The sequence below is a fragment of the Schistocerca cancellata genome, chromosome 4 (assembly GCF_023864275.1).
Source record: "Schistocerca cancellata isolate TAMUIC-IGC-003103 chromosome 4, iqSchCanc2.1, whole genome shotgun sequence".
Classification (NCBI taxonomy): domain Eukaryota; kingdom Metazoa; phylum Arthropoda; class Insecta; order Orthoptera; family Acrididae; genus Schistocerca; species Schistocerca cancellata.
Window position 1 is genome coordinate 343930169 of NC_064629.1, and position 26955 is coordinate 343957123.

Here is a 26955-nt window from a genome sequence, read left to right on the forward strand (position 1 = left end):
GATTGCCCTTATTTTATTATGATGATCATTTCTCCCTATGTAGGTCGGCGTCAACAAAATATTTTCGCACTCTGAGGACAAAATTTTTGATTGAAATCTCGTGAGAAGGTCCTGCCGCTACGAGAAACGCCGTTGATTTAGTGATGTCCACCCCAAATCCTGTATCTTGAGCATGACACTCTCTCCCCTGTTTCCCAACAATACAATACGTGCTGCTCTTCTTGGAACTTTCTCGTTGTGTACCGTTAATCATATCTGGTAAGGATCCCACATCGCGCAGCAGTATTCCAAAAGAGAACGGACAAGTGTAGTGTTGGCAGTCTCTTTAGTAGATGTGTTGCATCTTCCAAGCGTTCTGCCAGTAATGCGCAGTCTTTGGTTCGTCTTTCCCACAATATTTTCTATGTGTTCTTTCCAATTTAAGTTGTCCGTAATTGTAATTCCTAGGTCTTTAGTTGAAGTGACGACCTTCAGATTTGATCGATTTACTATGTAACTAGCATTCATGTGGATGACATCACAAATTTCATTACTTAGGGTCAACTGCCAATTTTCACACCATACAGATATCTTGTCTAAATCCTTTATTAACTGGTTTCGGTCTTCTGACGTCTTTACTAGACGATGAGGCGGCTGCCCAGAGTATCTCCTAACTCGTTTATTTAGGTAAGGAACAGCAGAGGATCTATACCATTATCCTGGGGAACGCGAGAAATTACTCCTGTTTTACTCGATGACTTATCGTCAGTTACTACGAACTGTGACCTCTCTGTCGGTAAATCACAAATCCAGTCGTATAACTGAGACGATATTCTACAAGCACGCCATCTGATTAGAAGCTGCTTATGAACTACGCTGTCAAAAGTCTGCTGGAAATCTAGAAATACGGAATCAATTTGAAATCCCTTGTCGATAGCACTCAACACTGCGTGAGAGTTAAGCGCTATTTGTGTTTCACAAGAACGTTGTTTCCTAAATCCTTGTTGAGTATGTGTCAGTAGACCGTTCGAACACAATAAAGGTTCTAAAATTCTACTGCATATCGACTTTAATGGTATGGGCCTGTAATTTAGTGGATTACTCCTATTGCCTTTCTTGTCGGAGGGGCACCAGGGCAGAAACATTTAAATATAAACCTAATGATGGATGGATGGATGGATGGATTATGCGGTTTTATGGGAGCAAACTACCAGGGTCATCGGTCCTTCCATACTGAGTATGTCGGAAACATGAGAGAAAAACATTTGATTTTAGGCAACAAACAGCAGGCCGGGGTGGGCAAGCGGTTCTGGGCGCTACAGTCTGGAACCTCGCGACCGCAACGGTCGCAGGTGCGAATCCTGCCTCGGGCATGGACTCGTGTTATGTCCTTAGGTTAGTTATGTTTAAGTAGTTCTAAGTTCTAGGGGACTGATGACCTCAGCAGTTAAGTCCCATTTTTTAGATAACAAACAAAAGAGATAGAAACTATCATAGTAGTGTCTTAAGAGATGTTAAGAATAAATTAATAAAAGATTCGGTAGCTGAAAGATAACAGGATGGTGTGGACGCTAGCTGTGAATGATCGGTGGCGCACTGGGGCTTGTCGTGCGGCGGAAGGCGCACCTCTGCCACCCTGCCAGGATCCCTTCACCCACCTTACCGGGTTACTAATACCAGAAGAACAATTACACAATTAAAAACGGATATAAATGATGTGTAGGTATATCAGGCGTTGAAACAGCCCTCCATCCAGTGGTACCTGTAGGTCTCCTGGGACTAAAACTGCTGCGGGAGGTGACACTCCACCCGCATCCGGCAGCCAGCAGGACCATAACAATAAAGGATTCAGGATACAATCCATTCTGACGGATAAAATTTAAAACTTATGGGAAAGCTATGCAATTCCAACCGACAATGTTAATTTTCTTGTAAATATCCATGACTTTATACTGATTTCCACTACTGTATTACGATAAAACATTGACGGTAATTATTTTAGCTGTGGCACCGTAATTCTGCGTGTACAGGGTGACAGTTATTGAACTATATGGAAAGAACGTAAGTTAGTTACAAACTACGGGGTGCACACACTTTATTCAAGATGTAAACGTCACTACAGATGAAACTTCCTGGCAGATTAAAACTGTGTGCCGGACCGAGACTCGAACTCGAGACCTTTGCCTTTCGTGGTCAAGTGCTCTACCAACTGAGCTACCCAAGCACGACTCACGCCCCGTCCTCACAGCTTTACTTCTGCCAGTACCTCGTCTCCTACCGTCCCAACTTTACAGAAGCTCTCCTGCGAACCTTGCAGAACTAGCACTCCCGAAAGAAAGGATATTGCGGAGACATGGCTTAGCCACAGCTTGGGGGATGTTTCCAGAATGAGATTTTCACTCTGCAGCGGAGTGTGCGCTGATATGAAACTTCCTGGCAGATTAAAACTGTGTGATGATCTCTTTTTATTAGCTGGATGTGCGCAAAACCTGGGACTTTAACTAAATGCGAACAAGTTCCAATTAAGTTTAGTATCCCATCATAAATTAATAAAGTCTGAATCTCACCAACATTTTCCTCCTATTCTTCTCGACGGTATTGTAATACCGTGCCAGAAAAACAGGGGATAACTGAGGTGTAACTTCGGATACGCATCTCCACTGGACAGAAAATACTGTCGCCACGTGCATAAAGTCATCCTCTCCCCTTTATACAATTAAAAACTTTCACAGCTTATTTCCACAGGCTGTGAAACGCGAACTCGTTCCACCGTTCCTCCAATATTGCGATATAATCCAGCACCGCACGAGCAGCGAGAACACTTGACGGCTATAATTAACCGTGAATGATTGCTTGGATTACATCTGTAACATCCGTCTATGCCTGTGCATCAAACGGTCAGACAGGTTGATTGTGGCCAGACAAGTTACTTGACTACCATACGCTCTGTTTACTTCATCGGCTCCGCAGTGCACAGACAACCCAGTACCTCGCCCCAGGGCCGGCCACGGTGGTCTCGCGGTTCTAGGCGCGCAGTCCGGAGCCGCGCGACTGCTACGGTCGCAGGTTCGAATCCTGCCTCGGGCATGGATGTGTGTGATGTCCTTAGGTTAGTTAGGTTTAAGTAGTTCTAAGTTCTAGGGGACTGATGACCACAGCTGTTAAGTCCCATAGTGCTCAGAGCCATTTGAACCATTTTGAACCTCGCCCCAGCGTTAAGTATCTGTCATCTTATCACAATCGGAACAAAAGGTGTCACTCGTCTAGTACCCTAAGTGCGCCCATCCACGAAACTAAAACATTCGCAGACTCCTCTGTTGCTGCCGACCGTCTATGGAGCAAGCTATCTCGTAGTCAGCAAACAATTAAATGCTCTGTCTCCTTTTTTTTAAAAAAAAGAGAAGGTCAAGCACTTCCTTCTGTCATTCTTATAACGTCCCCCAGAAATTAATGTATATAACATTCCTCCAGAAATCAATGTATATAACGTTGCCCCTAAAATTAATATATATGACCCGTTTTTCTCTGTCGAACAGTAAAGTCTTCTCGCTTTTAGGCTTCTTTCCTATTTCATTTCTCAGTTACTCACGCCGATTTGTTCCTCTCTATCTTCTTTAATTGTGTTTTATCGCGTTCCTCCTTCCCTCCCTCTTGCACCTCTCCATTCATGTCGACTTCTGCTGGTCCTGCGAGTTTAAAACCTGCTTTTTGTAACGTGTTTTCATTGTTTTACTTCTCATGAACGAATGTAAATTGCGTTTACCTTTGTTCTCTTTCGGCACTATAAAACTTACTAAATGTTCAATAATTTTGTGTATTAGATTAACGACTGGGTGTTGTGTGATGTCCTTAGGTTAGTTAGGTTTAAGTAGTTCTAAGTTCTAGGGGACTGATGACCATAGATGCTAAGTCCCATAGTGCTTAGAGCCATTTTATTAGATTAACTTGCATGTTAGATGCAACTGTTTAGATTCAAGAGAGGGCGTGGTAGCTCTAACCCTAGCAGGTTAAACGAATAAATAAATGTTAAGAAGTGCACTGTGCAATACCCAGCTATATCAGTATGATTTCTTAGAGACAATCGATTTAGGCCTAGGATCAGATCATCAATGGGTCCAGAAAACATCTCCGCTATGTATTTGCGTAATTGGAATAAGAAATATCAGACGTACATTGTTCAATCGCTAATAGTAGCTGCATATACGCAACGTATATGTCCGTTTAAACTCACAGATGTTTGTGTGTGGTAATTACCACTCACCGCAGCTACTATTAGCGATGAAAAAATATGCTTCTGGTAATTTTTATTCTAATTACACATATGCATAGCTGAGATATTTTTTGAACCCGATAATGATCTGACCCGTGTGGGGTTGCTAGTCCCCCATCGGGCGCCTCCCCGGGTGGCGGATTGGGGAATGCTCTCCAGATATGGGGGGTACCGGGGAAATAAAATACCCGGGGTGGACCAAAACTAGCACGGGTAGGGAAGACTCGTTAAGCCATGGTGAAGGCAAATCCCTAGGGGTAGAGTACCCCAAAATCAAGACTCCTGGTCCTCCAGGTTGGGGGTTGTGCAGAGGGCTACCAACCCACTCATGTAAAACAATGGCCGGTCAGGACACTCAAGGTATGCCTCGGAAACAGGACAGAATTTACTGGAACAGAAATTGGCAAAGTTACAAGGATTTCTCTTTTGGTTCGTGGAATGTCAGAAGTCTATACCGCCCAGGAAGCGCACAAATACTAATAAACGAACTAGGAAAATACAAGGTACAACTGGTAGCGCTCCAAGAAATAAGATGGCAGGGAACGGGATCAATGAAAATAGGAGACGGGACAATAATGTATGGAGACTGCGGTCAGCGCCATGAATTTGGAACGGGCTTTTACATTCATAAAACAGCAATTGACACAATAAAGGAATTCAAATCAATTAATAACCGAATATCACACATTACAATTCAGGCTCAGTGGTTTGATATTACATTTATAAATGTTCATGCACCCACAGAAGATAAGGAAGATGACGTGAAAGAAGAATTTTATAGTCAACTGGAACAGACATATAATTCAATAAGTAGACATAATGTAACAATAGTGTTAGGAGACTTTAATGCCAAAGTAGGAAAAGAAGAAATCTACAAACCAACCATTGGGAATTACAGCTTACATGATGAAAGTTCAGAGAATGGTGTGCGACTCATAAACTTTGCAATGGCAAATGGTCTCACATTAAGCAGCACAAAATTCCAACACAAACGCATTCATTTAGGGACATGGATATCACCAGATGGAAAAGTAGTGAACCAGATTGACCATGTCGCCATCCAAAGACGATTTCAAAACAGTATTAAAGACGTTAGAACTTTTAGGGGAGCAGATTGTGAGACAGATCATATGTTAATCATAGCTCAAATGAAAATAAAGCTAAAAAAGAAACAAAGTACAAATAGGGTTGAAATTAAAAGGTACGATGTAGAAAATCTGGCAGAAGAAAAAATAAAAGAAAACTTTAGGAAAGAAATGGAAATTAACCTATCGGAATCTAGACTGACACATAGTGACCAGCAAGACGTGGAAAGTAGATGGAGACACCTCAGAAACAGTATTCAAGATGTAGCTTCCAAAACTATAGGTAAAAGAAAACGAACTAACAAAATCTGGTTTAATATAAAGTGCCAAGAAAGAGTACTGGAGAGGCAAAATGCGAGGAAGGCATGGTTACAAGACATGGACAATATTATACTAAAGGAGAGATACCATAAAATCCACAAGGAAACACAACGAACTCTAAGACAAGAGAAGAGAAAACACTACTACAACATGGTAAGAGAAGCGGAGTATGATTTCAAGCATCACAGAGCAAGGCAGATGTACCAGAATATAAAAAAGTCCTTGGGAAAATTCACTAAAAGGGAACAGTTTATAAAGGACCATAATGGGAAAATACTTACAAACAAGAATGGCATACAAGAAACATGGAAGACATACTTTACACAGCTGCTCAACTACAATGATCCACAATATTACTTTACATTTGAAGAACCAGATACAGTTGATATACAAGTCACCACACCATCAGTAAATGAAATAAGACAAACAATAAAGAAATTAAAGAACAACAAGGCCTGTGGGGAAGACCAGGTATATGCTGAGCTTTTAAAAAATGGAGGACCACAATTGGAAATAGAACTACATTCCTTAATTGAAACAATTTGGGAGACAGAAAACATACCGGCCGATTGGAAAACTGCAATTATATGCCCCATCTTTAAGAAGAATGATCCCCTTGTCTGTGATAACTACAGAGGAATTGCCCTACTCGATGTCACGTATAAAATTTTGTCGATGTGTATACTACACAGACTGATTCCCATAACCGAAGAACTGATTGGGGACTACCAATGTGGTTTCCGCACTAACAGATCCACTTTGGATCACTTATTCACATTGAGACAAATAACTGAGAAGGCATGGGAATTTAATGTAGATATCCATATTCTATTTATAGACTTCAAGAAGGCCTATGATAGCATACACCGACAGACACTCTTAAACACCATGAAAGAATTTGAAATACCATTAAAATTAATCAAATTAGTTAAAATGTGTTTGGAAGAAACCATATGCAAAGTTAAGACACCTGCAGGAGAGACTGAAAATTTTAAGGTGTACACTGGACTGAGACAAGGGGATGCCATCTCACCTATACTATTTAATATTATCTTAGAGAAGATTGATAGAGAATTCACCAAAACTAATCCACAAGGGATCCAACTGCAGGGACAGAACATTACTAGACTTGCTTATGCAGATGATGTAGCCTTAATAAGCACTTCAAAAGCTGAATTAATCAGGATGATGCAAAATTGTTACAAAATAGCTGAGAAAGCTGGACTTCATGTGAATGAAGAAAAGACAGAATATCTAGTCATAAGTAAAAAACTCCAAAAGAATACACCACTGACCGTAAATGGTCTCACTTTCAAGGCAGTTGACCACTTCAAGTACTTAGGGAGTCTTTTTAGCAGAGACAATAGAGCAGAAATAGAAATAGACGCCCGTCTAGCAGCAGCTAATAGAACTTTTTACAGCTGTATCAAAATTTTAAGGATGAGATCACTTAGTACTGAATTCAAAATCCGTTTTTATCAGTCAACTATTGTACCAGTAGCATTATATGGATGTGAAGCTATTACATTCAGGAAAAAAGATGAAGAAAAACTGTTGATATTTGAAAGAAAAATACTAAGAAAAATATTTGGACCAATCTTCGATGAAAATGTCATGGAGTGGAGGATAAGGAAAAATGAAGAACTACAGGAGCTGTACAAACATAGTACCATTGTGGAAATGTTAAAGAAGAGAAGACTGAACTGGGCTGGTCATGTAGCAAGGATGCCGGAGAACAGACTACCCAAAATAGCATCCACTAAGAAATTAGAAGGAAAGAGAAGAAGAGGAAGACCTCGAATTAGGTGGATGGAGAATATCCGGGAAGATGCAGCTAGGATGGGCATCAACTCTGATTAGACAACAATTTCCCTGGATAGAAATAATTGGAAGAGGCTCGTAGAGCAGGTGTATGGTCGATAAGGCCTTAGCCACGTGTAAAGTAAGTAAAAGTGTAAAGTAAGTAAGATAATGATCTGATCCTAGACCGAAATCGCTCGTCTCCAATAAAATGTACTGATGTAGCTGTGTATTGCATAATGCACTCCTTAAAATTCATTAAAGCTGTACAACACCATCTCCATAAAATATAAATAAATAAATATTTGGGAGATTTATTGAGGTCTTATAAGAGTATTTTGGAGCGTTCTATAGTATAACGTTTATCGTAGCTAGGCGCAAAGTCATTTATTCTCAGAAACCCCTGGATGCATTCCACATACAATCAGCTACATTCGCAGCCGCCTCTGGTCTGTAATGCACCGTGCTCTGTTTGGAGAGACCCTGCAGCTATTTATCCTATGGCGCTAGTATAGAAGTCAGCGCATGCGCTGTCGCAGAATCGCAGGAGTCTCTGGTTTAAGCATTCCATTCGAGTTAAACAAGCTACGGCGACCATTCGAACTGCATTATTGAAGGACGTCCGGATTATGAATCTGTTCGTTGAAAATTTATCACGCTTTAAATTTGTGAATAGGCAAGGGATTTAAGAGATTACAAAAATATAAAAATTTTGCCACATGAATAAGCAATCTAATTGTGAGAAACGGCATCCCGAAACAATATATCACTTCAGAGATTTGTGAAACACAAATGTAACTCACAGAGGTCGATGTAGTATGAAATATGTCCACTCTAAATAAGAAGATCATTGAAGTTTCTCAACATATGTATCTAATCATTCTGCATCTAGTGAGAAATGATTATGTGAAACCAGATATTGCTGTCAAAATGTGTTGCATACTAGAAAGCTGAACGCACCTGTCTATTTCGTGCGACTTACGTTACGTGTGACACTCGTATATTACCGAAATTTAAAATGTTCGTAACATATCACAACACTCATTACGCTTTTTATTCAGTCATCGAATGATATCAAGGGAAAGGTCAAGGGCTGCCCCTCCACATTTTCCACTGAAACGCAAAATTTGTAAGTGAAATTCTCTAAACCTGGAGGCCTCGTTTGCACACAAAGGAAGGAACGGAAGTCGGTTGAAAATACAGAGAATCAGTGATCTGTAGAAATTTGCAAAAATTCTTAGCACCCAGGAAATTTAGCGACACATTCGTCACTAGCGCGCTAATGATGCACACTGTAGCATCGGTTTATCTCGTTTTAGGTAGCCATTTGTAAAACAACATAATCCACTGCCTACACACAGTAGATAGATAGCTCGGTTTTGAGAGTGCAAACATGGTAGAAAGAGGCGAAGAACAGTGTGTAACTCACATGCCAAAATCTTATTGAAAGATAATAGGAAGTAAATACTTTAGGGTTCACGATTCAAGGTTTAAATTACACGGACAATGTAAAATTATATTAAAGTGCGCGAAGCACCTAAGCGAAACGAATATTTGGTGGACTATACACAACAGTCTTTGATGGATCTTAGCCACTTCAACGCAAAATTAGTACACAGACACTCAAACAAACCTGACCACACGCATTTCCGAAATAATTGTGAATTTAACTAATAAAACTTTCGAGAAGAACATAACGTGCGTCGTATGTTAAAGCCACAAGGAGGACCCCTAAATTTAATAGGACTCAGTGCCTAGAACATGAAGTAAGGAGACACATTCGAGACAATAATATGAGATTTTGCAAGAATTAGAATACGGAGGATAATAAGGCAAAAGAAAAGAGTTTGAAATATAAAATAGTACTGGCAATACGAAGATATATAACGGAAAAGCTGGGTTTGTAAGGAAGTAATTTATCAGAGAAAACGGTAAGTTCGCGAGTTAAGGCAGTTAAGAAAGAAAATACCACGTTCGTTATCTGTACGATGTTATAAAATATATACGCATTACTCTTATAGTTAAAACGATTCAAATAATAAGATTGAAATATGATAAAAATGATGTCTTTTGGTAACTTATAAAGAAGCATAGATGTTTAAGGTGTGACTGGTGCTACGATGATGATGTTTGTAGCAAGCCTTTGAGGCCAGTTCCCGGCAAATGACTTGAGTAGGAAAAAGGAGGAATTAAATATAGTACGGCATTACAGGTAGATGAGAGGGGGGGCGGGGCGGAGGTGCTGGGCTGCGGAGTCTAATGATAATAAGCGCCTTCGGGCAGACGAGGCTCGCGATCACCTACCGAGACTCATCTCCCGCTTGCGGCGCGGTTAAGTGGAGGAAGCAATTGTAGTAACTTCCTGTCATACCTCGTGCAAAAATCACGTACAGTTAATATCACAACATACATACATATAGAGCAGAATATGCTAATTCAAGTGAGACAGGCTTGATGACGGAGAAATGTAATTAATAGCAATAAAGTGCCTTTTTAACCACCAGTCTGTCACTAGGCCACACCGACTCACCACTCAGTCCCGGCCCTACAGAGTGGTGCAGGGGTAGCTCACATCCCCGACAATGGAAGCGGAGGATGTGCTAGCTCCCGCAGTACTATGTCCGAGCCGCAGCGTACAGTATTCCGTTGTGGGAGGGTGAAACTGTTTTCTGTGTTCTGTGACAGACATGGAGCCAAGAACTGATGGTCATTACAACGTTGGAGTTACTTTTGATAGTCAAAAAAACCATTGGACGTTTATCAATTAAAAGGTAATCGTAAGGATCAGTGGTTAGGACCCACGAGATGTGAACGATGTAATTTTCTTGGGCATTCTGTCCCTTGTGCCGAGTGTGTGGTAGTTGTCTGTTTTATATGTCATCGACTGGTCATATGGTGAGACAATGCAGAGAGTCCAGGTGGCTCATGACTAGACACAAGGTATAAGTGTTCTAGTGTTGTCGTATAAGGACGCTTATTTCGTTGTTACTATTGGACATAAAAAGTTGAGTAAAGGTAGTGGAACGGCGGAACCAGAGAAACAAGATGTCACCGGTCCGGAACTTGTGCAATCGTTAGGTAATGAATTAGTATGGCTACGAGTAGAAAATATTTTTGCATATAGTGAGATGACAGTGAGGAATGAAGAGATGGATTATTAAGATCGCAGAGTCCAGTATTAGATCCAGCTCTTGCAAAGCTTGTTACTTCTTTTCTCGGCAGCGCATCCGAAGATGTGTTATGGTTTGTGGAGAATCTCTTGTCATCTGCTGAGATAGTTGTTTGGATAGACAAGCAGCTGCTGCAAGTAGGTTTTCACGAGAAGCGAAATCCTTTGTACGATGCACAAAATCACTAAATGAGGCAGAGGCTTCTGAGCAGCTGAAACAAAAATTATTGAAAAGGTACAAGGAGCAGAATAACGGCCAGTTTTTTTTCCTGGGCAGCTAAGTTTTATTTCTAAAAGGTCTAATAAAGCCATAGAGGATTTTTCAGACAGAATCAGCAAAAGTAATGTGCGTACATATTAATTAATAGTGAGTGATGAGGCGAACAAGAAGTTGTCACAGGAAGGCCAGCACAAGGCCCTCATAGAATTCCTGAAGGATTTGGCATCGGAAATGTCTAAGAGCGTGCACACCGGTGCACATAAGGCACCAGTGAGGCTGGCATTGACATTTGAAGAAACTGATGTTGCAACAGGGGTGATAAGTACGCGAAGTGTGTTTGTGGCTAGTGTAAAATTTTTTGATTGTAGGCGTAAGGAACATGAGCAGAGGCAGTGCCACCAGCCATGAAGGAACAGACGTGGTGTGAACTGTCAGAGCCGGCCGGAGTGGCCGTGCGGTTCTAGGCGCTACAATCTGGAGCCGAGCGACCGCTACGGTCGGAGGTTCGAATCCTGCCTCGGGCATGGATGTGTGTGATGTCCTTAGGTGAGTTAGGTTTAATTATTTCTAAGTTCTAGGCGACTGATGACCTCAGAAGTAAAGTCGCATAGTGCTCAGAGCCATTTGAACCACTTTTTTGAACTGTCAGCAGTATTACGGGAATAACCATCGAGGTACTAACAAGCAGCCATTAAACTTTAAAGGGAACCCAAGAAACGCCAAAAGGCGTTCTCAATAAAAACAAATGTAGGAAATACGAATGCAGAGGTGGGATGTGCCATAGTGGGTATGAGCAGGAGAGTACTTTTTAACGTCCCGTTGACAACGAGGTCATTAGATGCCGAGCAAGGATGTGGAAAGAAATTGGCCGTCCCATTAAAAAGAACTATCCCAACATTTGCCTGAAGCGTTTCAGGGAAATCACGGAAAACCTAAATCTGGATGGCCGGACGCGAGTTTGAACCGTCGTCCTCACGAATGCAAGTCCAGTGTGCTAACTAGTGCACCACCCGTTCAATCATAGTGGGCATAGTAGGTGGAAGAAGGTATTAATTTCTGTTCGACATAGGGGTATATGTGTGAGTGGACTCAAGAGACCTAGTAGGTAGGAGGCAATGGGACACACAACTTTATAGTTTGCATGCAGTTGGGGATAACGATGTATGCTCACTGGGTCGGTAATGGTGAATTTTAAATTGGAGGCTACTAAGTTAAGGCAGCATGAAGAAGTGGTGTCTTACGTAAGCGAGGGTTATGTCATGATCCTGTCAGCGCGCCATAATTGACTGTTAACGATGTGAGGTGTAACTTCATGGGAAGACATTCTGACTAGAGGAAGCTCTCGTCAACGTTGATCTGTCACGAGGAGTGTCTACTGTAGTACTCAGTCTAGTTAAGCAGCGACCAGTGACGTTAAAGCTTATTTGATGATTGTGTGTCGAGTGGCACTGGGAAGTCGCTTTGGGTGAGCATGGAGCCTGACTTACCAGTTGGTATGTTGTGTGTAGTGGAAGCGCTGGAGGGTATCGATCTGTTAGATGCACCATATTGTTTAGTGAGACGAAGTGTTCTACACCTACAGGAAAAGGATGGTGGCCAGGTAACATCCATCAATGTGGATAATTTTGGCATTGCGGAGGCTAAGTTGTTCAATGGAATGTTAGTCTCAACTTTAGATGTTACAGAGGAGAAAGATTGCTGTTCAGATGGTGTGAGCTATTAATGCACGGACACAAGTAAGACTGCATTGCGTGAGAAGGGTAAGAACTTGCAAGGAACAGAGAGAGTGCACGTGGAAGAACTGTTGTTCAAGTCCCACGATATGCTTTCTCCATGGTGGCTATTGCCTGCAACGACTGTGAGGTAACGCAGGATTCCTGCAGGAGTGAAGCACTGGTGTAATGGAATCCATACAGAATACCACCGTACCTGGAGCCAATTTTAGAATTTTTCATCAATCAGCAGCTAACTGACGGGATAATGGAATAAAGTAGTGCCCACGGGAGAATTCAGTTGTAATTGTACCCAAAACTTCTACGGTCGTTTTAAGCAAATATCGAGTTTGCTACAATTATCACCATTTGAACAGTGAGACAGATACTTAGCCCATTCAAAACATCACGGAAACAATTGATAATCTTGGGTAATGTCGGTATTTCTTGGCAATGAATTTGAGGAGTGGGTACCATGAGTCGGAGCTAATTCTAGAAGACAGATCAAAGACTGTATTTTCGTAGCCTTGGGACATTATCAGTATAGAAGAATGCTGTTTGGTTTGAAGAATGCACCAGAAACATTTCAGTGTTTGTAAGATGAGATTTTGAAGGGATTAAAGCCTCGTCAACGTCTAGTGTATTTGGATAACATAATTGTTTCATGGAGAGATATGTAAGAGCAATAGCAGCGACTGTGACGAGTGTATGAGATTACAGGGTGCACATTTAATATTGAATACTAGAAAGTGGCATTCTGAATTAGAAGAAACCTGATGTCAGTCAGTACATCAAGAATTACGGCAGTGAGTGCAACATGCAGATTTGTGTCGAAACACAAGTATTGTTTCAATGATTGCCAGAACCTATGGAACCATTTCAGGTGATTGGGGTGAATGTATTAGGACCATTTAACCGAACTCCAGCAACAAATCGTTTTATGCTGGCTATAATAGACCATTCCTGTTGTTGCAATGAGATGGAGGCAATACTGAATCAGCATACAGGCACAGTCACACATGCGTTGGTGAATAGATGGGTGTTGAAGTTTGGGTTCTAGAGATGATAATAATAATGGATCAGGGAACGAACTTAATGTCATACCTGATGAAGAAGTTGTGTCAGTTGTTGAAAATGAAGAAATTAATAATTATTCCATCTTCAGTCAAATGGAAGGACGGAGCAGGTTCATTAAATCATCAGAGGAATGCTCAGTAAATATGTCAACTGCCAACATAGTGACTGTTATGTCTTTATCTTTTGTGATGAATGTTTGCAATTCTAAAGTGCACATTAGAATGGGCGTGTCACCATTCAAGGCAGGGTGAAGCAAAAAAGTTCCGTCGCCATTCAATATGATTGAGCAGAAATGGAGCAGGAACAGAGAGTTGGTCCGAGGGCTCATGAGAACCGTGAGAGAAGTTTGGTAGAGGGTACAAAAAGCGAACACCAAGGTGTTGGAGAGGCAAGTGGGGGCAGTGAAGTGCACAGGAACCTTAAGTTTTTACTGAGTGGGCCAGTGGGTGATATCGAGTCCATATACTCTGAAAGAGAAAAGAAAGAAGTTTGTGAAACCATACCAGGTTCTGTACTAAGTGATTTAAACCATATCATCTGTGAATGTGAAGCTACAGTTATCAACGAAGTCAATTATTGTACACATTCGACGCTTACAACAATTTAAGGGTGCATCAGAATTAATCCAAGGAGAAGTATCGTTAGAGCCAAAGGAGAGATCGAAGAAGGAGCAGAAGAGTGTGCAACATGCCGAAGAGGACCATGTAACTCATATACCACATTCATTACTGGCAGGAAGATAGTCTATGTATTTTGTTATGCTTTATTGGGTTTCTTGGGGTATTTTGCGTAGGTTATTAAAACAGTGTTGGGTAGGATTACATATATATTTTTGGGGGGTAAGGATTATATTTAGTTATTGTGTGAACCCTTCTGGCCTGAGAAAGCAGACGTCTGTGGGGGAAGAACGATGATGATGGTCCCTGTCCTCAGACTGCATTTTAGCGAGGGTGAGGAAAGAAGGATGCTAGTCTTGGCGGTGCTGTACCTCTTGGCCTGTGGCGATGTTGGGGCGCTGCGAGATTACCACCTGGATTGAGGAGTTTCGTTTTACAGGTAGCAGGATGTGACTTTGTCTAGTCACAGGTGAACTTTGAGTTTGATATTTAGTGTACGGGAACTACGAAAAAAGATAAGAAGACTGGAAGAGATATTCTCGGGTGTTCGGTACTCAGAGAGCAGCAATGGACTGTAGAAAGAGGTCTCTGAGCGTGTCTTGAGGAATGAAAAAAGTTACGCATAGTGTATGGGCGATTGAACGAAAAACTGCGAGAAGTAGTAGGGGTTGTGCCACAAGAATATTGGAGGAGAAAGAGGGAATGGGTAGATGCTGGGGAAAGGATACTCAAGACAATATCTGGGACAGCAGGTGCAAACAATATGAGTGAGCTAAATTGAACAGCAGAAGCCGAGAGAGAGTTCGCTGAAGGGACTAGAGTGGCTGTGGAGTGGCATTCCACAGAGTGCGAGTTTGAAGATCAGCGTGCTAAACAACACACACATGCTTCGACAACTGACTGGGTAAGTGTTGAATAATGCCATAGAATCAGCTAGAAGTTTAAATCAGGATTTAGAGGTAGTTCGAGTACCAATGAAAGTACTGGATGAGAGAATAACATTAACAATACTTTGCAATCACTAGAGGATAGTGTACAGGATGCAAGAGTGGGCTTAATGAGCTTACAGGAAGAGATTGATTAGGCACTTCATGCGTAATTGAGTCCTGTCCTTTTGTCACCTGACTAATATCTGAAGGGATTGGGAAAGGTGTGGAAAGAGTTACCAACAGAGTTAGGGTTAATAGCTTTGTATAGAGATGGAGCCTGTCCAGACCTGCATAAGCATGGTGACCATCTCAAAAAGTTCCGATGTCACCTATGAAATATGGTTACATTCAAATCTAGGTGTCACAGGATGCAGGTATGTGCTATTGTCCGAACGTCTGGGTGTGATTACCCACTAGTACACTCCTATCTAGGAGATAGCATTCATAATCGTTTGAACAGTAGCGGTTTTTAAGGGCAGTCGGAAAGAAGTGCCACGGGAAATTCTCTGAAAAAAAAATCTCTGCGATAGTTTGGACGGGTAGTAGGGCTACTGGAGGTTTTGTGCCAGCATTGACAGTTCATGCACAGGTATCAGAAAAAATTAGTAGGGAGGTATTACCGTTGTAGCTGGCGTCCAATGATGTCTCCTGGACCAGCTGCAGCGTCAGCATACCTGTAACATACCAAATCCTCATCTGAGTGGTCAGTTGGTCATAAATCGGCCGCTCGTCGTGTGGAGTCGTATGAAGTCTGTTTGTGTTCTTTGTATTCGACATTCCAGTCTGTCCCGTTTGGTAGGCTGTATGGGTGCACCTGGCAGTGCCAATGGGTTTTGTTGTGGGGCAGGGTTTCACCAAAATTTCAGCGCTAAGGTGCTTAATTTAAGTCTGCCGTAGATGGTTAGTTTCCCTTAAGGAAAAGTGTTTTTGGGCGGTTGTGCTTCCACGAAGGTGTTGTCCGAGTGTCTACAACTTCTGTACAGTCATGTGGTGAGGTTTTTGAATACCTTCTCAAGAGTTTCGAGTCGGAATTCGTTACGTAAGTCCGCCGTGAGTGTGTATTTTGGGGCATTGCTTATGATTCGTATCATCTCGTTCTGTTTGATCAGCAGGCGGCGCAGCCGTGTTGAAGCTGAGTAGCTCCCGCCTGGAGCTGTGTACGTCAACAGTAGTGTAATACGTGTCATGTACATAGACTTCGACACATCCCCATTCTTCAGTGTGCTTTGCCTATTAAACATAGGATACAGTTTTTGAGCCATCCGTACGATTTGTTAGCTACTTGTGTGTGGTCCTCCTGTGTGAGTGTCCAGTCCAGCCAGTACGTAAGTGTCTGACTTTCTCCTGGAAACCTATTGGACATGCGTGTAGTGTGATTTGTCTACAGTGCTGATGTATGTGCTGTTTCTTCGGTCTAAATGTGAACAAAACGCCTCACACTTGTCTACGTTAACCCCGATACGCCATTTCTCCAAGTAAGGCTCGACAGTTCTGAGTGCTGTCTATACTCATGAGCTGATGTTTGATGGTGCACTAAGATGGCTGTGTCATCGGTGTAGATGTTTTGTGTGTTGTTGGAATATTATTAACGAAGAGGTTAAACAAGAGAGGCCACAGCATGCTGCCCTGGGGTACTCTGGCTTGAATTCCGTGTCGTGTTGATTGTCCACCCTGAATGTCAGTGCTGAAACTTTTATTTGTGAAGTATCAATGTTTGAGATATGTGAGTCCAACGGGGAACCCAGCATCGTTGAGTTTGCAGATGAGGCCGTTGTGCCGTTGACGATAGAAGACTCTTTCGATGTTTCGGAACACAGCTCTCGTTCCTTTGCTTGTGTTGTATACACCTCTTAAGTGTTGAACTACGTGGAAGAGTTGTTGTATTGTGGTGTGGTGATTCCTGCAGCTGAAATGTTCTGGTCTCAGGGTGTCGTCGTTCATGCAGTGCCTAGTGAGTCGTTTTAGTATCACCTTCTGAAAAATCTTGCAAAGCGAGCTCAGAAAGCTAATGGGATGAGAGTGATCTTTCACTGACTATCTGAACATTAACACATTGGCCGCATTTCAAAATGCAGGGTAGTTTTGGTGTCGTATGATAGCTTTCGTGATGTGTGTAAGGTATTCTATAGCCTTATCCTTCCATGATCTCGCGTGTGCTAGCACGTGTGATTTCGTCGCACGCGGGCTGAGCTACAAGTCGTGTAACGTCCTAGTCCGTAACAAGTGTGAATTCTCGGTCTGCGAGTAGGCAGGTCCGCCAGGCCCTTGTAAAGTGGGAGTCTATTGTCGCTCCCTGCTGAAGTGTCGAGCTAGATAACACACTGCAGGCTTGTGGTATCCACTTCAGCGAGTTTCTGATCCAACTGTGTGTATCGATATGTTTGTATCTTCTCTCGTATAATTCTCTGGAACCTGTTAACGAGCTGTTTATACATCTACATCTACATCTACACCCATACTCCGCAAGCCACCTGACGGTGAGTGGCGGAGGGTACCTATCAGTTCTCCCTTCTATTCCAGTCTCGTATTGTTCGTGGAAAGAAAGATTGTCGGTATGCCTCTGTGTGGGCTCCAATCTTCTGATTTTATCCTCATGGTCTCTTCGCGAAATATACGTAGAAGGTATGTTCTCGAAACTTCAACAAAAGACCGTACCGAGATACTGAGCGTCTCTCCCACAAAGTCTTCCACTGGAATTTATCTATCATCTCCGTAACGCTTTCGCGATTACTAAATGATCCTGTTACGAAGCTCGCTGCTTTCCGTTGGATCTTCTCTATCTGTTCTATCAACCCTATCTGTGACGGATCCCACACTGGTGAGCAATATTCAAGCAGTGGGCGAACAAGTGTACTGTAACCTACTTCCTTTGTTTTCGGATTGCATTTCCATAGTATTCTTCCAATGAATCTCAGTCTGGCATCTGCTTTACCGACGATCAACTTTGTATGATCATTCCATTTTAAATCACTGCTAATGCCTACTCCCAGATAATCTATGGAATTAACTGCATCCAGTTACTGACCTGCTATATTGTAGCTAAATGATAAAGGATCTTTCTTTCTATGTATTCTCAGCACATTACACTTGTTTACATTGAGATTGAATTGCCATTCCCTGCACCATGCGTCAATTCGTTGCAGATCCTCCTGCATTTCAGTACAATTTTCCATTGTTACAACCTCTCGATATACCACAGCATCATCCGCAAAAAGCCTCAGTGAACTTCCGATGTCATCCACAAGGTCATTTATGTATATTGTGAACAGCAACGGTCCTACGACACAGTGGGCGCCTGCTGTGCTGCCAATACCTCACATTCAGATGAGCCCCAGAAATTTCTGCAGCAGGGTCGCTGAGTGGTGTTGTGGTGTTGTGGTATGAGAGCTGGAATGGCATCTGTCATTGCATCAGGGACTGCAGTGGTAAGTGCTACGACAGCTTCATCAATTTATGCTGTGTGAGTAATTTCTCGAGTCTCTGGAATACCACTATCAAGCGTTTCCTTGAACAGGGCCCAATCTTTTAGTTTAGTATCTGACGTGGTTCTCTGTCCTGCAGTGTTTCTTCCGTGTATAGTATTACTTGCATGTAGTCGGAGGTCTGATCGTTTTCAACTGCAACAGTCAGTGTTCTCGTGTGATGCCTTTGACGAGGTCTATTTCTATCACGTCTGGCGCCTGTGAGCGTGAGAACGTGTGACCATAGCATAATGAAGTTAATAGCAGAGCCTAAGGGTCAAAACCTTCCTTTCCTCTATCATGGAGCAAATGAGGAGGTGAGAACGAATAGTGAACGGTTGTACTCGTCAGTGAAAGTACCAGTGGCGGACGAACAAGCGTTGTTTAGATGTTACACAATACACGCCTATCTGGTAGGGCTAGAAACAGGAGGATGTTTGTGCAGATGAAAGAGAGTGTAGTGCTACTAACAGCAGAAGATGGGGCCGGCACGCGTTGATGACCGAAGAAGAACTACAGCAATGTCAAAGTGGGGCCGTCACCGTATGTTCTACTTGCGAGCTCGAGATGGGAGGCAACGGATGTGTTATGCTGCTGTTCATTGTCGAGGCGGGTGGTCATCAATGTTGCACGGAGGTGATGGAACCACAGCTATACTTTCAGCGAGCTGGGCTACATTGAGTATACTCAATGCACGTCAGTGTAATAGTAGTGGCGAGTTATTATGAGCAAGGGAAGCTCGAGGGAGTGAGACACGTGGAGCTAAGACGCACTGGGTTGTTGGTTAATGGAACTGTGTATGATATTGTGGGACTAAAATTTCATTTATCATCTACAATGATGGCCTTACTCACTTGAAGATAACAAAACCACAGGCCTATCAGCCACACGAACCGTTGGAAATGTTTCGTAAACAAAACCTTATCTTCCTAAATGATACATGGGAACCTAGTCTAGTTTATTCTCTGAATCAGATGATAGCTACACAAGGGGGACGGATCACTGCGAGCAACTAATTCAGCACATAACAGTATTGGGATGATAGACGGCGGGTAACCGTGACCCTGTGTGTCACAATTCCTAGCGCCATAGTGACTCGGATTTTGTTCTGCATAGGTGTTATTTACTTGAGATGGAGGGCCATTCAGCTGTCCGATCTGTGGGTAATTCAGGTTCCAGTGATTTGGATCTCCCGCACGTGAAAGTATTTTGGTAAAAGATGAATTTGTTAGACATAATTAATATTAGAAGCATGGAGAAAGCCATGCAATAAGCAAAGGTGTGCGGTGGGCACAGATATAGAAAGCAAATGTGCTGAGGGGTTACAAGGAAGCAGCCATAAAGTTTAATTTAGTAGAATAAATGTATAGCATTTAAGATTACTAGCCTAGTATGATCTTAGGAGAGTTTCTCTTGTTTTCTAATTCGATGGTAGGGGTAGTTCACCGTGGGGAACCAGTCCTAAGCAAGACCCAAGGGATACGGCCTTTCCGCAGAGGAGGCCATGTAGTGCCGCTACCTAGTCTTACGTGAAATTTGTAACAAGGTGCCGTAGAGCATTGAGTTTGCTACCACTGGCCGGTAAGCTCAGAGTGGCGACAGGTAGGTAATAGCAACATGTACGCAAAAGGATTGCGAGATGGACTAGGCATGCTATGCGAAACTAGTAACGCGCTGTGTAATAGCCGGATCGAGCAGGACGGTGACACAACAGCTGGGCTACAACTGTGTTATGAGCTACGTGACTGGAATCCGAGCAATGCTGCTTCAAACTACAGTGAGGCCAATAAGACGATGAGGTGCCACCATCTGCGGCTATGTGTTCATGATCGGGAAGGGGCAGCAGCCTCTCGCACTAACTGCACCCTGCGGGAGTTGGTGGCGCAGCACAGCGCACCTGCTGTCTAGGCCAGCCGCTGCCAGACTCCTGCCAGGAGCAGCGAGTCGTGCCCCGAGGACGGCAGTCATTTCTCGTCACTGTGGAAGACACGAGCCATACCTCGATCGCCTGTACATGGATGTTCAGCATCAGGCGGCCTATGCAGCAAGAAGAATGAGCACGCCGCTGGCGTCAGAGCCGTGACCTACTTAAGGGCAGCTGGCTCGCATCCCGGGTCTGACGTCAGTCTCACTGGGCACCTACGCAAGGACCGTCCCCCTGGGGTGGGGGTCAGCCTCAAACTGACCATCGCCGGACTGCTGAGCCAGAGTGGGGCATGTCCAACTCTTATTTAGATGGTGAAATGTTGTAATTAAGAGCAATTAAGTGTCTAAGTCTGTCATCGGACCCCACCGGCCCAAAACTTAGCCCCAACCGCGGCAAGTCGGCCCCTACAATATGTTTGCAGGAGTGTTGTGGTATCATTCCAGCAGAAACATATTTTTGTGGAAGATTGGAAATTGGTGGTAAGTTCCTATGGACCAAACTGCTGAGGTCGTCGGTCCCTAGGCTGACACGCTACTTCATCTAACTTAAACTAACTTACTCTAAGGACAACACACACACACCCATGCCCAGGGGAGGATTCGAACCCACAACGGGGGGAGCCACACGAACAGGGGAAAATCGTCTGAGACCGCGCGGCTACCCCGCGCAGCTTGTGGAAGATTAGTTGAGGTAATAGTTCCAGAATTTTTGTAGTGCATATGAACTGGATGATGAATCACTCCAGAATTAAAGGTTTTTACTTAAAAAATAATTATTTATTAGTGTACTAGCGCATGTGAACTAGCTGATGAAACACTGTAAAATTGAAAATTTTCTGTTTAAACAATAACTCATTGATATTACAGTGTCCGAAACCTTATGGTGATAAGTTATGTAAGTTCAAAAAGGATTAAACTTCAGAGTAGTCATACTGAGACGTTCACTGAAAGGACTGCTTCAGTTTTAACTATGTTCATTAACTTAGAGAGGAGAAATCTAGCATTTAGCGACAACACATTTATAATTGGTTAATGAACTGCAACTAGTAATTTTTGCTTCTTCTTGGTATGTTAATTAACTATTTGATTTCTCTTTCAATCAGTTCTTCTTTGTCTTTGTATCTTCATAAACTAATTTATTTAGCATTTCGGAAATGCTAAATAAATTACTTAATGAAATTTTGCACATTTTATTCAATAAGTTTGCAGATTAATTTTGTGCATCAGTTACGGACAGTTTCTTACTATAATAACACTACAATGGAGAGGCCAATGTCTTCTCACTTTTAGTTCATGTTTCTCTTAGCGTGCTGTATTTTCATTTTGTTGTCTACGAGAACATTCCAATTGTGCAAATCTTCCAAGGGAAGGGATGTGTAGCAGTTTCTAACTATGTGTGGCATAGAATTTAGTTCCAAACCTCACTTAGTAAATAAGAAGGATTGTGTGCATTTATCATTCCTTTATATCTGTAGTCTGATTCGATTGACGATAACTGCAGATACCAATCAACAGTAAGCTGTCGCACAGAATATTTACATTCTTTTCATTAACAGTTTCCTTTTGATAACTTAGTATTACGTAATGCAGATGAAGCATTCCGTGCGCCTTCCGCGCTGCAACAAGGAGAGCCGAGCAAAGTGCTGCCGGCTGACTATAGTAGTCAAGGGGCTGAGCAGCGCTGAGTGAGCGCGCTGTTAGCAGCGGCTGCATGGATCGTTGTAAACAAAGCCGCACGTACGGCGACTTGTTTGTAAGTCAACTATGTAAATATTAATGTACCAGGACTCAGCGAGCAGTACAGAGTAGAATGTGTAAATAGGAAGTTCTTCTGTTACGTGATTTATATACAGTTTTAAGAACCTGTATCGACATTCTTAACTGTAAACTATACAACGTGTGACATTATAGTCGAACATGTATTATATCGATAAAACAGTTTACTGCTTTTTCTGGTACATCGTTTCGCTTAATTAAAGCCGCTGGCATCCCTGAATTTCAATTAGACTTCTCATTTAGTACCTTTGAGAGCCTTAGCCCATTCGCTAGTAAATTCCTAGCAGCTTCATATCAAGTGAACCGAACCCCACAACCTACGAGCTACTTCCACACAGGGAAATCATCATAAGACGCTGGGTTGGTCGTCAATTAGAACTTCTGGTGTTCTGCCTCGATGTAGAAAAATACTGGTGTGGTTCCTCGCGTTTGGAAGGCCAAATTTGGACAGGCGAGTGTAATCTGTAACAATACAGAGGATAGGATATTTAGCATCTATGGTACTGGTTGTGATGAACACTGAGTCTCGTTTCTATTGCAAAGGTTAACAAATTCTCAAACAATTAGCACCCACACCACAATAGCCCCTACCGCGCTGTTCCACCGTGGCCTGCTCGAGGAAATCGACTGCGCATCGACGCTTTTGTATGTCTAATATATGTGTAGATATACCTAACTGAAACATCCATTTTTTGCGCTTAAAGCGTTTTTATCACAGTTCACGTATAAATTATTTGCCAGTGACTGTACTGCTACGTCTTCTTTACACCATCTCATTCGTTCTACGAGAATGATCACAAGCCGTACGTATTATTTTCGAGAGATTTCGTAAGACCTGTGTCAAAGTCGCTACTGTGGCTATTAGCAATCTTACGCGTAGCAAAGAACACGTGTACAGAAACACAATGCAGTAACAATATGAGCCGCGCGGGGTAGCCGTGCGGTCAGGGCGCCTTGTCACGATTCGTGCGGCCATCCTCCGTCGGAGGTTCGAGTCCTAACTCGGGCATGGGTGTGTGTATTATGTCCTTAGCGTAAGTTGAAGTTAGATTAAGTAATGTGTAAGCCTAGGGACCGCTGATCTCAGCAGTCTGATCTCACAGGAACTTGCCACAAATTTAATAACAACATTTACTGATTAAGAGAAACTAAGAAGCATTTTGCATCGTAATATTCAACTAGTTTGAAGCATCTTCTGTGATTGAAATGCCGGCCAGAGTGGCCGAGCGGTTCTAGGCGCTTCAGTCTGGAACCGCGTGACCACTACGGTCGCAGGTTCGAATCCTGCCTCGGGCATGGATGTGTGTGATGTCCTTAGGTTAGTTAGGTTTAAGTAGTTCTAAATTCTAGGGGGACTGATGACCACAGCTGTTACGTCCCATAGTTCTCAGAGCCATTTGACCCATTTTTTTGTGATTGAAATGCTACATTTATACGCAAGGCTTTAAAAACTCAATTTTTTAACTCTTTTTGGCTCTCATATATCTAGGGTTATATTCGACCAAAATAGGTGACTTTTAGGCAGCCGAGGACCTAGACAAGTCCGCAGACAGATAATCCAGGTTCGGATACGACAAAAAGTTCGGCACGCGAACCAGAATTAACTTTGGTTGTAGACATTTATTGAAAGAATTACAGCAATCCTTGACCTACTTCTCAATGTATTCATTTCAGGAAATGACACATTTGCCATATTTTTTCATCCTTTCGTCACATAAATTTGCACTGTACGTAACAGCTAACAGCACCAAGAGTTTCTTCACGTGAAACAAAAATGGAAATCACAGGAAGCAAGATCATTACTACGTACATAGGATGGATAGTGAAACACTTCTCATCTTAACGCCTGCAGAAAATACACTCCTGGAAATTGAAATAAGAACACCGTGAATTCATTGTCCCAGGAAGGGGAAACTTTATTGACACATTCCTGGGGTCAGATACATCACATGATCACACTGACAGAACCACAGGCACATAGACACAGGCAACAGAGCATGCACAATGTCGGCACTAGTACAGTGTATATCCACCTTTCGCAGCAATGCAGGCTGCTATTCTCCCATGGAGACGATCGTAGAGATGCTGGATGTAGTCCTGTGGAACGGCTTGCCATGCCATTTCCACCTGGCGCCTCAGTTGGACCAGCGTTCGTGCTGGACGTGCAGACCGCGTGAGACGACGCTTCATCCAGTCCCAAACATGCTCAATGGGGGACAGATCCGGAGATCTTGCTGGCCAGGGTAGTTGACTTACACCTTCTAGAGCACGTTGGGTGGCACGGGATACATGCGGACGTGCATTGTCCCTTGCCGGTCTAGGAATGGTAGAACGATGGGTTCGATGACGGTTTGGATGTACCGTGCACTATTCAGTGTCCCCTCGACGATCACCAGTGGTGTACGGCCAGTGTAGGAGATCGCTCCCCACACCATGATGCCGGGTGTTGGCCCTGTGTGCCTCGGTCGTATGCAGTCCTGATTGTGGCGCTCACCTGCACGGCGCCAAACACGCATACGACCATCATTGGCACCAAGGCAGAAGCGACTCTCATCGCTGAAGACGACACGTCTCCATTCGTCCCTCCATTCACGCCTGTCGCGACACCACTGGAGGCGGGCTGCACGATGTTGGGGCGTGAGCGGAAGACGGCCTAACGGTGTGCGGGACCGTAGCCCAGCTTCATGGAGGCGGTTGCGAATGGTCCTCGCCGATACCCCAGGAGCAACAGTGTCCCTAATTTGCTGGGAAGTGGCGGTGCGGTCCCCTACGGCACTGCGTAGGATCCTACGGTCTTGGCGTGCATCCGTGCGTCGCTGCGGTCCGGTCCCAGGTCGACGGGCACGTGCACCTTCCGCCGACCACTGGCGACAACATCGATGTACTGTGGAGACCTCACGCCCCACGTGTTGAGCAATTTGGCGGTACGTCCACCCGGCCTCCCGCATGCCCACTATACGCCCTCGCTCAAAGTCCGTCAACTGCACATACGGTTCACGTCCACGCTGTCGCGGCATGCTACCAGTGTTAAAGACTGCGATGGAGCTCCGTATGCCACGGCAAACTGGCTGACACTGACGGCGGCGGTGCACAAATGCTGCGCAGCTAGCGCCATTCGACGGCCAACACCGCGGTTCCTGGTGTGTCCGCTGTGCCGTGCGTGTGATCATTGCCTGTACAGCCCTCTCGCAGTGTCCGGAGCAAGTATGGTGGGTCTGACACACCGGTGTCAATGTGTTCTTTTTTCCATTTCCAGGAGTGTATCTAGACCATAGTGCCGTTTTTAGCGACTAATCCAGTGCATAGCACAATACCTATACCGAGTACGAAGCACGGGTTGCGCTTACAGTCTGTTGCAGTTTAGGGAACAGAATATCTCGAAGAAATGTTTCTCATTTCTGTAATTATAAAGCGGACTTTTGACGAACTTCTGAAAATGGTCTAATCTACCTGCCCATGACGCGCGGAACGTATACTAGACAGAGCTGACCCTAAATTTCTATCTGCACTACATTCTGTTCTATCACAAAAATTTATTGCAGAACTGTCATTGCAGTCCGTGGGAGAAGGAATAGTAGCTACTAATGTCATTCGCTACAACGGCTGTATTGTGCGAATTCGGGAAATATGAACTGTCACATTCAAGATGTACAGATAGACACGCAGTAGTTTTCTAAAGACTTTTAACCAATAGCTTTCTACCCCCGTATCGCGTATGTGATTCGGGCCTTCTCGTTCCTTGTCCAGTCCAGGCATTGGCACTGTCTGTAATGACCTTGCGATAGCCTGTAATTTAAACTCTAAATATTCTTCCTACGAAAAAGGAAGAAGGAGACTAAAGTTTAAATTCTAAAAACCTTACGAAAGTGGGAAAACTTTGAGTAGGCACATTGAGTGTAGATGTGATACAGCTATAAGAGTTTTTCATATTTCTACTAACCGACGCAGTGGTTGATGTTGGACCGAACGCTGTTATTGTAGCCAGGAGCTTGTATCGAGCAAAGCGTCCGCCAGTGTCATATATCAAAGGCAACCACACCACCAAGCCACTGGGAACTTTCTTCTGGGAAAGAAAGCTTTAGATGAAATAAACGACCAAGAATAAAGTTGACTTGCTTTTTCGGATGCGTTGGACCAAGTTTTATCAGCTTGCATGCACGTTATTTTTCTTCTTTCCTTTTCAGTGGCGACAGAGAGAAAGCGTCGACGGATTATTCACAAAACAATGGCGCGTGGCGTTGCTGGATTATTTAGCCTTCTGTGCAAATGGTGCTTACATGAAATTAAATTCTGGAAAGGGAGGTAAACTACTTCTGATGGAGGACAGTAATTCCACATTCAAACACGAAAATCAATTTGGCACCCTGACAAATACTTGCACCTTTAGGGAACTTAACAGTGACAAAGTAGTTCATGACAGAACGCAAAATATTGCGAAGTCATATACTTATATTTGCAACAGATGTGGTTTATGTATTAGAGTTGGATGTGTGAGTCAGACATTAATAAAAGTTAATGATGTGAGTGAACAGAATAGTGAAACAGATAACAGAGGTAAAAGAGTCGCGTTTCCGGATAGAACGTTTGATATTATAATTGTTATTGAGTACGTT

General features: G+C 43.2%; 1 protein-coding gene across 1 annotated transcript in view; it reads right to left on the bottom strand.

Moving 5' to 3' along the window:
- The window catches only part of LOC126183886 (galactosylgalactosylxylosylprotein 3-beta-glucuronosyltransferase P), a 1353843-nt gene that overhangs the window by 1137181 nt on the left and 189707 nt on the right, over positions 1-26955 (bottom strand). The window contains exon 2 of the mRNA XM_049926196.1: positions 15800-15853. The gene's annotated coding sequence lies outside the window, so the exon portion shown is untranslated. The remainder of the gene's footprint in view (positions 1-15799; positions 15854-26955) is intronic.